The sequence below is a fragment of the Diabrotica undecimpunctata genome, chromosome 3 (genome assembly GCF_040954645.1).
Source record: "Diabrotica undecimpunctata isolate CICGRU chromosome 3, icDiaUnde3, whole genome shotgun sequence".
NCBI classification, from domain to species: domain Eukaryota; kingdom Metazoa; phylum Arthropoda; class Insecta; order Coleoptera; family Chrysomelidae; genus Diabrotica; species Diabrotica undecimpunctata.
The window spans coordinates 15,990,501-16,005,056 of NC_092805.1; the positions used below are offsets into that span (position 1 = coordinate 15,990,501).

At 34.9% G+C, this 14,556-nt stretch overlaps 1 protein-coding gene across 5 annotated transcripts in view; it reads left to right on the forward strand.

The window, feature by feature from the left end:
* The window catches only part of LOC140436482 (TOX high mobility group box family member 4-A-like), a 478,609-nt gene that overhangs the window by 213,070 nt on the left and 250,983 nt on the right, over positions 1 to 14,556 (forward strand). The window lies entirely within an intron of this gene.

Genomic DNA, 14,556 nt, shown 5'->3' on the forward strand with positions numbered 1-14,556 from the left:
CCACCGCATTTTTGTAGTATATTTTTGATTTCCATCACAATCTGTACCAAGTGTCATATTGTATGACATTACAAACTGATTTACCTCTAAATGTTGGCGGGCTTAATAACAATAGAGAAATTTTAGAAACTTTTTTATAAGCCGAATATTTTGCGGTGTCAGTGATTGCGATTTCGAATATCATGCCATACCGCATTTCAAATGAAACAATCAAATAAAACAAAGAAAAAAAATGTACATACACAACATATATCTCTCCCAAAAAAACTAGCAAACAACGGGGATCGTTCGAACAAAAGAAACCTTCGTTCGAAAACAAAAACGCAGGAATTTTTTTATTCCATATATATATTGCAGAACAGAGAGGTGGATGGCAGTTTTAAAGGAGAGGGTTTCTTTAAAGAATAAAATAATACTACCAAATTTTTTTTTGGTAGATTGTTTTGGGGAAAGAGTAAAACATCTGGTTCGCTAATGAACGGTTATTGATCACACTGTGTTGTTTATTTTAGTTTTTTGTTTACAGTCTTCTAGTACTTTTAATTTTAATTTATTTACAGTACCTATTTTAATAGTAACACTAAAAACGCAATTCATTTATAACATTTTATTTACTGCACGTTACAAATTTATTAGACTAACTCTCTACAATTTAATTTGCCTTATATGTGCTTGTCTTGTTATTGTAAAATTCCATTGAAGTCTCTCAGAAGACCGTCGACTCGTTCGACAAGTTTTTAGGCCCCGTCGTGACGTCAGAACATCGTTACTCGGTAATCTCGAACAGTTGCTTTATCGTTCGCGCATCATGATTGGAATAGTGTAGAATCATTTCTACTAAACTTCTTCGAACGTTCGGTGACGTCAAAACATTGCCGTTAGGATGGGGATCACTAGCGAGCGGGCTGACGTAACAATCTTTCTTAACAACTGTATAAAAAATAAATAATAATAGGGAAAAATCCCGTTAGCAATAAAAAAATCTTTTGCTAATGCAGTGCTTCGGTAATGGAAAGATTTATGGTTTTGAAGATGATATGCCGAAATATCTTTTTCGTCAGATTTTGACCTATTTGACATTTTTGGTTTTTAAATTGAGGTAATTACTGACTTAACTGTTTTCATTTAAGTGCAGATGTATTGCAGTAATACATAAATATTTTGAATGCCTTTCTTGATTATACTTCAGGCCCATAACCCGGTTATGGGGCTTAGATTGAAGAAGTATTACATTTTACAACTTTGAAAACTATTTTTTACGATTAGATAAAGAAACTTTCGTTTTTGTCTTATATAAGAATGTGCTTTTGCAGAAATTCTACGATAAAATGTTGTAAAATCATTCAAAATTAAAAACTGCTCCACTTCTCTTAAACTTAAAATATTTACGTATCATCAGATAAAAAAAAGACGTTTACACACACAAAATGTGCCAATCTAGTAAAAATTTCCATTCCGTTAACTTTAATCGGACACGTAACATATTGAACAAATTAGTAAATTTAAATTTGCATATTTAATAAACCAGACGCACAAATTCCTAACAATTTCCGACAATATTAACTATTCAAGTGTGACCCAACCCTTCGGTTACCCTACTGACTGCGCCACTTCTATACATAGTTGTATTTTTTAGAAATTGCTCATTCCGCATGCTCAAGGTTCGTCAATACGGAACGTGCTCTCCATTTTAAGGGCCGCTCTTTTGCCCTAACTAGAAAGGGGTGACATCCGCCCCTACAAAATTTCATTTGTTGTCGAATTTGCAGAGGAATTTTTTTGATGTTGTTCCTTTTTTTGCCGGTGTAAAGGTAATTTGGGGGATAGGTAATTGCAATATGAAATATACGAAATGCAGCTGAAAATACTAGATAACATTTTTATCCATTCTCGTTTTTTCCTGTTAAACAAAGCAACTTTTATTACATTACTTATTAAATTAGACTAACGTTTTAGTGTTGGTTCGTCACTTGATTGCCTATTTATTAGAAGATACTGTAGGGCAAAAACTAAGAGATTCATCAGACCTACATGTATTTTGTTCAGGAATCTATAGAGAAACTTCTCTCTCTCTCTCTCTCTCTCTCTCTCTCTCTCTCTCTCTCTCTCTCTCTCTCTCTCTCTCTCTCTCTCTCTCTCTCTCTCTCTCTCTGTTTTTTCGTTAACGACAACCAGGTTTACAAAGATCAATTCTAATTATCCATGCGTTATTTATACAAATAATTGGGGCAAATTCTAGATAGTTCGTCGATACTCTGGCGTTTTTCTTCTTCTATAATACAACAACTTCTTCTCACTATGTCCAAAACTGGGTGAATCCGGTAGTACTTATCGTTGTTTATTATGATGATTATTAGCGAAGTGAATATACCAGAGAATTTTCTGATATTGTTTGAGAGGCATTATTTCTGATATTTTATCATATCTGAAGTTTACACTCCAGTAGTCGTAGTCCAAGTATGATGGCATAGCTACTATACCCATCAAAATCTGTATCGCTATGAAGTCACTTATCTCATCTTTAGTAACGCTTATCGACTTGCATGTTTTCTGAACGAAATAAAGGTTTGTATTGTTGACAATCAACTCTAATAGATCATCTGAAAAAAACATTTTGAAATATTCTAATGGTGACTTTAATTGATCCACAACAGAAAAGTTATTTTCGGGAATGTTCACAGGATACTGAAATTCTTCTTTCGACCAGTGGTATTCAACCAAATTCTTCGTTTAAACAACCAGTTTCGTGCGTTTTTTTCTAATCAGCGTTCACTAGGCAACCATCTTATAAACAATTGTGACTAACTTTGAATGAGCACTATAGATGGCAGTACTATTAGCTTTCTGAGTTTAGTAGACGTATACGGCAACACAATTAACGGACAATAGTGAGTAAATGATTTAAGAAATAGGCAATTTGAATATTTGAAGATGACGTAGCATATAAGATACAAATACAAATTAAGGGTTAAGATGCTACAAGAAAATAGTTTCCGAACAATACGAGCAGGTATATGATTTTTCTTAGGTACATGGAAATTTACAGTTTTTTTTTCCTTCTTTGATATGTTTCGATTAGACGCTCTTCTGCTCGGATGTCTTTGTGTGCGGACGTATCTTAATTATTTCATTATTTAGTCCCAGTATTTTCAAACTTTTTAAAACTCCTTTGAATTGCTGAATGACTTGGTATTGGGATATCTTACGCTAAATGAAGAACTGATAGTGCAGTCACTATTGCCTGATTAAAACATCTTTATTATTGCTATTTTCGCCTCAACTGAGCACATTTTATCAACTTTATTGCTTTTTAAATAATAAATTATATAAAAATATTGACAACTCAAATATTGGTAATATCTAACTCAGTGGTTCCCAACCTTTTTCCCATGATCGCCCCCTTAGACAGGTTTCACCAGTTATGAATATTACAATCGCCCCCCCCCCCCCCAATTAAAATGGAAACAAATAATGAATCTATACAAAAGGTAAGTATCCATATTTATTTATTTTTACATTTCGTACAATGATAAATGGTTATATGTGTGTAAAAGAATTGAATTGGTAGAGTAGTCAGAAATCAAATTGACTTTGTCCTTGTTAGGCAAAGATTCTATACTCTCAGCTAAAACCTACCCAGGAGCAGATATAGGCTCGGATCACAATCCTGTAGTAGTCACATTAAGAATAAAACTAAAGATCATTCAAAAACACATACAGAAACAAATTGACGTGAGAAGACTGAGTGAACAACATATAAAAGAGAAAACAATAAACATCAAAGAAAATTTACAAAATATAGAGAAACTGAATAGAAATACTGATAACATAGACCAAAAATGGGAGAATATTAAACTTGCCGTAATGCTGGCAGGGAGAGAAAATTTAACACCGAAAGAAAGGAAACATAAAGAATGGATGAATGAGGAAATACTACAGTTGATGTGTGAAAGAAGGGTACACAAAACAAATAATCCGATAAGATACAAAGAAACAGATAAACTGATAAAAAAGAAAATAAGAGAAGCTAGAGAAAGATGGCTAAGTGAGCAATGCCAGGAGTTGGAACAACTGGAGCGAAAATATGACTTTTTTAATGTACACAAAAAGATTAAAGAAATGACAGGAAGGAGAAGAACAACACAGACAGGACAGATCAAAGATACAGATGGTTTACTCATAACAGATTTACAACAAAAAATGAATCGATGGACAGAATACATATCACAACTTTTTGATGACAAAGATAGACAAGAAATCTCAAACGAATATACAGATGATACAGGGCCTGATATAATCAGAGAAGAAATAGATTATGCAATCAAACAAGCGAAAAGTGGTAAGGCCCCCGGTCCTGATGAAATTCCCGTAGAACTGCTCAAACTTATGGACGATGAATCTATTAAAATACTCCTAGATCTATTTAACACAATATATAGAACTGGAATAATACCTAGGGAATGGCTCCGTTCGACCTTTATACTACTGCCAAAAAAGGCAAATACAAGGGAATGCAGCGAATATCGTACGATAGCTTTGATGAGTCATGCTCTAAAACTGTTCCTGAAAATAATCCATAATAGGATCTATAGGAAATTAGACGTAGACATCAGTAACACTCAGATGGGATTCAGAAAAGGGCTGGGTACAAGGGAGGCTCTGTTTGCAATGAACGTTCTCTCACAGAGATGCTTAGACATGAACCAAGAAATTTACACCTGCTTTATTTATTTCGAAAAGGCCTTTGACAAAGTACAACATGAACCACTAAGACAAATTCTAATAAAGAAAAATATAGACAGCCGAGATATTCGAATTAAATGCAACCTATATTGGAATCAAACAGCAAATGTGAAGGTTGAGGGTAGGCTAACAGAAGAAATTCAAATCCGTCGAGGAGTCCGGCAGGGATGCATCTTGGCGCTACTTTTATTTAATCTGTATAGTGAAGCTATTTGTGAACAAGCACTCGAGGAAGAAGATCTTGGTCTGATAATAAATGGTGAGACGATCAACAATATAAGGTATGCTGACGATACGGTTCTCCTAACGGGAACGCTAGTAGAACTACAACATCTCGTTCAAAGTCCCAATATATACTGTAACAGTTACGGCTTGAAAATTAATTTGAAAAAAACTAAATTTATGGTAATCACGAAATCAAAGAACATCAGAGCTAATCTTGTAATAGACAATACAACGATTGAGCGTGTGTCCTGTTATAAATATGTAGGTGCTTGGATCACCGACGATACTGATCAAACAAAAGAGATTAGATGTAGAATAGAAATCGCTAGATCAGTCTTTAATAGAATGCGCAAACTCTTTTGCAATCGTGATATCAATATAAAGTTACGAATACGAATGCTGCGGTGTTATGTCTTTTCTACCCTGTTGTATGGAGTAGAGGCTTGGACACTAAAACAGTTGACCACAAAAAACATCGAAGCTTTCGAGATGTGGTGCTATAGGCGCATTCTCAGAATATCATGGATGGACCGCGTCACTAACACGCAAGTACTCCAAACTTTAGACAAAAGATGCGAAATTCTAAATGAGATAAAAACTAGAAAGATGGAATACTTGGGGCACATTGTGAGAGGTGAAAAGTACGAACTTTTAAGAAATATCATGCAGGGCAAAATTAAGGGCAAAAGAAGTGTGGGAAGAAGAAAAATATCGTGGCTTCGTAATCTACGTGAATGATTCGGGTGTAGTTCGATTGAACTTTTTAGGCGCGCTGCTAACAAAGTCGCAGTGGCCATGATGATTTCCAATCTCCGCTAGGAGTGGCACAAGAAGAAGAAGAAAAGAATTGTTAATGGCTTCCTTGGGCCTGGTGTCCCTCACATAATTTCTTTATGTCTGGCTCAATGTTGGTTAATAACAACCTTAAATCCCCTCTTTTTATTATGTCGAGCTTATCTCTTTGTCTGTTTTTCAATATACACATAGAACTAAAACCTTTCTCCACTAGATATGTTGTGGGGAATGCCAATAATAATTTGATTGCATTCCACAAGATTGGATACACTTCTTTTTTCCGCGGCCAAAATCTTTCGTACCACACTCCCGAAACAAACTTTCAATTTCAACATCATGTCTCAAATCAATAAGTTTTCTTGAAGAGAAGGACATACCGTTGAAACTTCCACGCTGAAAGGATTGATAAACCAAGTTGGCACTTTCAGACTAGTCAAATCTTGGAATCAGGACTGCAGATCTTCTTTCAGTGTTTGAAGGTGAAGGCAGTATGTTTGAAGATCCTCAGAATCAACACAAGAAGATTTCAAGTTGGGGAATTTGGTCAGATCTCTTCTCTGCATATTTACTTCAAAAATAGATAGTTTGTCAGTGAATGCTCCGACTACTCCCTTCGCTTTGGCCATATTTATGTTCTTCCCCTGTAGTTGCAGGTTCATTTCATTTAATTTTTGAAAAATATCTGATAAGTAAGCGATGTCATTTCGCTTCTCTTGTAGTTCTGTACTCAGTGTGGGGTCAGTAGTATTAAGAAATTCAATAACAGTATCCATGAGGCTGAAGAACCGCCTTAAACAATTGCCTATAAAAAGCCAGCGGACTTCCATATGTAGTAGCAATGTATTAAATATCTCATCATTTTCTTCACAAAGTGTACGAAATATTCGATCATTCGTTGGTTATTAATTTTATTTACGCATCTATGACAAGTGGAAGAGAATCGTGCAACCTCCCACTCAAATTCTTGGCAGCCAAATGCTCTCTGTGAATGACGCAGTGAACACACAAAATTCCAGGTACTGCTTGTTTCAGATGTGCAATAAATCCCCGATGGCGTCCTGTCATTGCTGCTGCACCGTCAGTAGCACAAGCGATCATATTTAATAAGGGAATCTCTTTTTCCTCAAAAAATCTCGACCTCAAATATGGAAGATCCTTTTGTATCAGTAATCAGACTTCTAACAAACAGCATTTCCTTGGCCATTTCTCCATTGTCGTCAATGAATCGGACATATAACAGCAGCAAAGCTGTGCTGTTACTCAGGGTACTTTCGTCAAGTTGCACAGTAAACTCACTGCTTTTCAATTTGTTGCAGAGAACATCTTCGACATTCGCTCCCATTTCATCAATCCTTTTGGAGACAGTATTATTGCTGAGAGGAACTGCATCTGTTACTTGGCCGGCCTGACTGAGTCCCAACATAGTATCAACTATCTCTTTGACAGCTGGGAGGATGAGTTCTTCTCCAATTGTGTGCGGCTTGGCACTTTTTGACTCACTGAACACAATGACTGTCAGTTGAAACAAAACCACTTTATATACCACAATACAAAACTCGGGAACGAAAGACTCCGCATTTGAAGCGACGACAACCTCGGCCGTTCGCTTTTTGTTCGAGTCAGATCGGCAGGAGCGGTACCTACTTCTATCATTCTTATCCCACTTCTCTCTCTTTCTCTTTTGTGCGGATGATCGCACAATACGAAAGCTCGATCAAAGGAAAATGCAGAATTCGTTATAATGTATAATTATAACGATAATGTATAGAATTAAATTGTATTATGATTCATAGCTCTCTGTGACTAGACGAGATGTTTGTGTTATTATTACCTGCATTGGTATACATATATTTACTTTTTATTATCCTATGGATATCCGATGGAAAGTATTGTATTTTTTTTCCCTTTTATTATTTTTCTCATTTACCCATTTCTCGTTTTCCGGATGCTAAACGCTCCCCTTATCGCCCCCTTTTCTCTGTCGCCCCCCATATCGCCCCCTTCGCTCTATCGCCCCCCTGAATATCTCAAATTGCCCCCCGGGGGGCGATCGCCCCCAGGTTGGGAATCACTGATCTAACTTCATTGTGACTGAACCCAATCCGTTATACAGATTTTGCACTGCGTGTGGCCTAACGTTTACAACAATACCTACCGTGGCTAATGTTTGTAATTTTTTCAAAATTTTAGAATGTGTTTAATGCGTAGAACAATTTTAATATTTATTTTTAATATAGATTTCAGGCTACAAATAGTTTCTCAAGCAAACAAACAGTTTAGAATTTCCCGTTAACTTTCGTATGGTCCGTTTGACGATTCATCTCCCGGTATATGTATATAACTGTTGGTTCTAAATAAAAATAAAGTAAATTCCAATAATTTGGTCATAAAGGTTGTTGGTATATGAAAGTAGTAAATTTTAATTTCGGAAAATAACATTTTTGCAGAGTTATTGTTCTGAAACAAATTGCGGTCAGTCGCGAGTAATTATTTCCTATTTAAAAACAAATTTCAAAAATTGTTATATTTGAGTTTAATGCCGATCTCGATTTGGCCTATTACATAACGCACATGCATATTTCCATGCGGAACATTTCAAAATGGCACCTGTTAAATGGTGATTTGCCAATAACCAAACGGCTTCTGGCTTTATTTATGGCAAAACGCGCAAAAAACATTTTCGATAAATTCGATATGTATCAAATGAGTTTCATTGCTAATTGGCTTTTAAAACCGGAGGATTTTTCAAACGATAATTGATGGATCGAATTTTGTGTGTGTCAAGAGGAGTGTGCGTCGCTCTAAAACAATAACAATTCACAAAACAATCCCAACTCACCGACGGGGTATTTTTGTTTTATGTTTTCATGTGTGAAAACAACACAGAGGTATTGAAGTAAACAGATTTATTGATGAACAAGCTCGTAATATCTGTGAAATTTTCATGTTCAAGTCGATTATGGAGTTGTGTTTGAAACAATAACGGAAAACACGTGTTTAATAAAACGATTATTTATTAAATAGCATTATAATCTTTTTAGGTTTGATCCTTGGTAGATTATTACTTAAAATAAATTTAAGGAAGAAAAGAATAAAGCAAAAGGGAAAACAGAGTTAGCTAAAACAGGATTTCCAAAAATTGAAATAAATATGAGGGAAAAATTCTAGAGAAAATACAAGAAGCACTTAGAAAGATTAAGATAGCATATGAAATAATAGAATTGAACCTAAAACGGTAAAATTCTCACGGAGGAAAAATGATGCAGTTGGAAAACACGGCAACTGTGGAAAACATAGAAAATACCAAAACAATGGAAAGGAAAATAATATTACTGATTTATAAACAAGCATACTAAACCGATCCAGAAAGCTTTAGGGCAATTTGCCTTTCAAGAAGCTGTAAGTACAACACAAAACTACTCGGCTAAAGATTAAGATAAATATTGCAAAATAAATTAGAAGACAAACAAACCACATATATAGCTGGTAAGCAAACGAATCATCATCATCATCAGTGGCGTTACAGCTCTTTATGAGCCAAAGCCTTCTTCAGAACAATCCTCCATTCGCCCCTGCCTCTGGCAACTCTTCTCCATGCTCTAATTCCGATAGACTTCAAATCATTTTCTAGGTTGTCTTGGTACCTAAGTCATAGAATAATCAAACACACGGTTGTGTTCGGTTGTTCTCTGCCTAAGTCTCGGTCTTCCTCTTCTTCTTTGTCCGATCGGCCCTTTTCGGTCAAAACTTTTCTGACTATGGCATCTTCCTCTCGTCTGATTACATGACCTATCCATCTGAGGCGTGCTACCTTAATGAATTTTACAGCGTCAGGTTCTCCAAATCTTCTATACAACTCAAAATTGTAACACCTGCGCCACAAACCTTGTTCTTTTATGCCTCCATATATTCGTCTTAGTATTTTTCGCTCAAAACGTTTGAGCAATTCTTGGCCATTCTGTGTTAGTGTCCAAGTTTCTGAACCATATGTTAGCACTGGTCTTATTAGTGTTTTGTATACAGTCAGTTTAATTTTTCTAGGCATTTTTGAGGCCATCTGTCTTCTTAAGCCATAGTAACACTTATTGGCGAGCACTATTCTTCTTTTTATTTCTTCACTGACGTTGTTATCTTTGGTTAGCAGAGACCCTAAGTATATGAAGGTGTCAACACCTTCCAGTTGTAGGTCATCAATTATTATTCGTGTAGGTGTCGGGTTGCTTGACCTAGTGCAACACATATATTTGATCTTTTGAACATTTATATTTAGTCCCATTCTGTGTGCAGATGCTCTTAACGACCGAAATGCTTCAGTCAGAGATTCTGTGGACCTACCTATGATGTCAATGTCATCTGCGTATCCTACAATTTGTACTGATTTGTTAAAGATAGTACCATTCGTAGTAATCTGCGACTCTCGAATTATTTTTTCTAATGCCAGGTTAAATAAGAGACACGATAGTCCATCACCCTGTCTTAGTCCATTTTTGCAATGGAAGGGTCTTGAGAGATCGTTTTGGATTTTTACCATGCTCTCTGCACCTGTGAGTGTAAGTTCAGTTAACCGGACAAGATCAAATGGAATGCGAAATTCTACCATAGCAAGTAGAAGTTTATTTCTAAACAAACGAATAATAACATAAATATTCTGAGAAATATCATAGAAAGGAGACTGGAAAGAAATGGTTAATCTACTGATTATGGACTGGAATGCAAATGAGATGCTCCAAATCTTATTAAAGAAATCAATTTATTTTACTGCACAATCGTACGTTAGATTAGATGGTTACACAATGTACCATTATTTGTATATTGCAAATGCTGCTAAATGAAAAATATCCAATATATTGATTTTCTGAATATGTTAGGTAGTGAGTGTATAACATTGGCTTATATGAATGCACATTTGTATATATAAAGATATATTTACAAATTTTCATAAAATGGTAAATTTTATTGGTGATGATGCTACATCAAAAATAATGTTATGGAAATAAGTGATGGATTCGACCATTACTTGATGGAAGTTTATTTTATCTAAGAATAAAACCACTTTGTCTCCATTTCCACACAGCTGTTATGACAGAGTGCCTTTCTCAAGTGATGTCCTTTAACTATATGTCGATACTTTATAGTCTTTAACTGAATAAGTTTGGAATAGTTGAGGAGAGGAAAGCTGTTTGTCTCAAGCTGACCATTCACAATTATATCTATATTTTAATTTATTAATTCCATAGATTCTAATAAAGATAGCTTAGGCCCTTTATTTTCAATATGTAGAGTTTGAAATTGGTCATTAAAAGAATGATTATGATGGAGAAGGTAAAGTGCGTACATAGAATCGGTTTTATTTATTATTGAAAGCTCTTATGTTCTGCGATACGTTTTTTAAAAGTTCTACAGTTTGACCGATATAGGTTTTGATCAGTCCCCACGTGTAAGTTTGTATACACCACTGTGAAAGTGCTTTCTCTCTTTGGCTCTTGTTATTCTTAATATATTTGCTTAAGTTGTCGGTTCTTAAAAGCTGGTCTTGTCACCGAGAAAAAATTTAGTATTTTTGACAATAGAGGGTATTAAAATCGATGCTCAAAGCCACATTTTTCTTGTTAATGACTTTAGATCCATAGCCAGAATATATTATTGCACTGTTTTTATAATATTAAGTATAAGAATGTTATAGAAAAATAAATATAGGAATAAAAAAAAGCATGGGTGAGGATATGCACCTCTGCCTTATGCCGTTTGATCTTCGTTTACTCTGTAATAAGTTTTGCGGAATTTATTTTAGCTATTTACTTAACAATATTACATTATATGAATACGTTTTGGTCCACATCCTGGAATCTCTGTATTCTAGAGTTAATTATATGAATCATTAAAATACTCGTTTCATGAACTATAAAATACAACACACCAATAAAACCATAAAACATTATATTATTACCCTGTTTAAATACGCAATTATGATCGTTCGTAATATGAACCCAACTCAAAATTGGCATAATATCATCCCCAATTTTGAGAGTATAATAGCATCAGTTCTAATACTAATTATATCGTTCTATTCTGTTTCAGGTAAGCCGCTGATAATAGGATCGCCTGCCCGTAATAATATCTATCTTCAAACTTGTTGTGGTATGTCATAATTTCTTTTATTTTTCACCATTATACCATCAAAAAAGACTGCTCTACTCTCCTACTGGTCTAAATGCTACTTCGCCTCGGGGGGTGATATTATCGGCTACCTAACTTGCGGCCATAGGCGTACAAAATAAATTTTTGTGTAAATAATTAATACTTTTTTAAAGTTTATCTATAATATCCAAATTGTCATTAAATTATAATAAATACAAATAACTTATTATGCAATAGAAAGTAGACCGATAAGTCTCTTCTTTTGTGGTATAATTACTCAAATAACATTATTTGTTTTGTTAGATATTTGCAGAATATTTTATAGAGTGACCTATATTTATAGTTTTCTATTTTTTTTAGCAATACAATATCGGACACATCAGAGAACGCTCAAAAAATTTTGAATTTAAAAACTGAAGTAGATATAGACTTTTGGGGCTTCGTACCAATTAGAAAATTATTGGCACCTACATTAGAGAGTTATTAAAACCATAAGATAATAGCCGCCTTTATTACAGGATCCTTTAATAAAGTACAAAATACTTCATGTTCAAAGAGAGTTATTGCTAACATGTTGAAGAAATCTTTTATTTTGACAAATGACATTAAATATTTTTGTATAATATAAATAACCTATAAATGGCCATTTGTTACTTATGTAGCTAATCCTAAATTAAAAATTAAAATAAGATCATTGAAAAGAGTAAAACGTTAAATTTAATTGAATATTGTCATTTAAAGAATTATATAATCCATAATACTCGTCTTATAACGTTGAAGAACCGTTAGATATAGCTAGTTTAGCTAGCACAAATGATAGATGAAGAAATTGAGTTGTTATATATGAATATTATTGGTATAACGTAAAAAAATAATCATGAAAATTTACTAATTAAGAATAATAATACTAAAAACAATCTTCATGAAATAAAACAAAACATACAACAAATTTTATCAAATATCTATATAAATAGTTAGAGTGAAGTTAGATGTCTCTCAGCCTTCTACTCGTAATTTGACAGGTTATGTCAAAATAAGGGATCTTTAAATAAAAGTTCTCTGGCCTGTATTTGACTTAAATACAGGCGTCTTGTATTTTATTAAAGGACAAAAATAACGGACACAAAACTGCGAATGCAGATATGCTGCCAATGTTTCACCTCTTGAATGGCCCTGTCATTAGCTACCATTAGATCAAGGTCAGTGCATGCCTGGGTCAAGTCTGAGCTAACTAATAGATGTTTACACTTGTCATCTTCCGTATATGTATACTCATAAGTTTAACCTACACCGTGACTGGCCGGTTTTTAGTCTATTTAGACATGTCCATGTGGTGTACGGTAATTGATTAAATTATATGGTCTAAATGAAAAATACAAATATCTGCAACAGTTGCAATTAAAACAATTCATTCACCAACACTACCATAACTTTCTGAACTAAAGACTAAAAACCTTAAATAAATTTTAAAAGCCTGATTTTAACCCAAAAATTATTAAAAATCTCAGCAGATTCTTCTTGTGTTACGTTGACTTTTACTGTGCTGGTATATAAATTTGCTGTTCATATAAATTTGCTTGTAAAAAAAATGTAAAACTGATAGCAATACGTGTTTTAGAATGTTTTTTATAAGGGACAAAAAAATCGACATTTTCATGTTTTGTTTATTTTTAATTTTAGTCACTTTATACCATTCTTGCTTAATAGGTGAGTTAAAGATATTGTCTTTTTACCATGCAACGACAACATTTAACGTTGAACGAGATGAATAGAGCCGTGGGCCTCCTTCAAGCTGGTATGCGACAAACTCAAGTTGCTGACCAGCTGGGTGTCTCCCAAAGCGTCGTAAGTTGTTTGTGGCGTCGGTTTAGAGACACTGGGAGTCCAGCCGAGCAACATCCAGGACGTGGTCGCTCTACAACCGTCGCTCAAGACCGATATTTAATTTTAAATGCCAGAAGGCAGCCAACAATCACAGCACCCGAGCTGGTTAATGGATTACAGTTTGCACATAATGTAACAATTAGCAGCAGTACTGTGGGGAATTGTCTCCATAAAGCCAATCTTTGTAGTCGGCTACCACTCAGATGTCAAATTCTATATAGAGACAATCACGCTGCAAGATTCACCTGGTGTCAAGAGTCTTAGAATTGGACTGACAATGACTGGGCCACAGTTTTGTTCAGTGACGAGTCTAGATATGGATTTCATTCAGATTCTCGTCGGACAAGAGTTTGGAGACGACCCGGAAATGGAGAACGATTACGACATCTTCAAGAAGTGTCAGCAATATTTGGACACTATTCTTGAACCTGTTGTGCGCCCGTTTGCTGCTGCTGTTGGAGAAAATTTTCACTTTATGCATGATAACGCCCGACCACTTGTTGCGCATATTGTAACAAACTGGTTGGATAACGAGGGTATTGATGTATTGCCGTGGCCAGCACAATCACCGGACTTGAATCCCATTGAGCATGTATGGGGCATGTTCCAACGAAGAATTACTCCATATGTGGGCAATGTCTACAATGAGCTTCAATTAAAAGAGCTTCTAAGAGAACAAGGGACACAACTACCTCAAGCAGACATTAACAATGTGATTCGGGAGCATGAACAGTAGATGTAGAGATGTGATAAGCCAACGTGGTGGCCAAC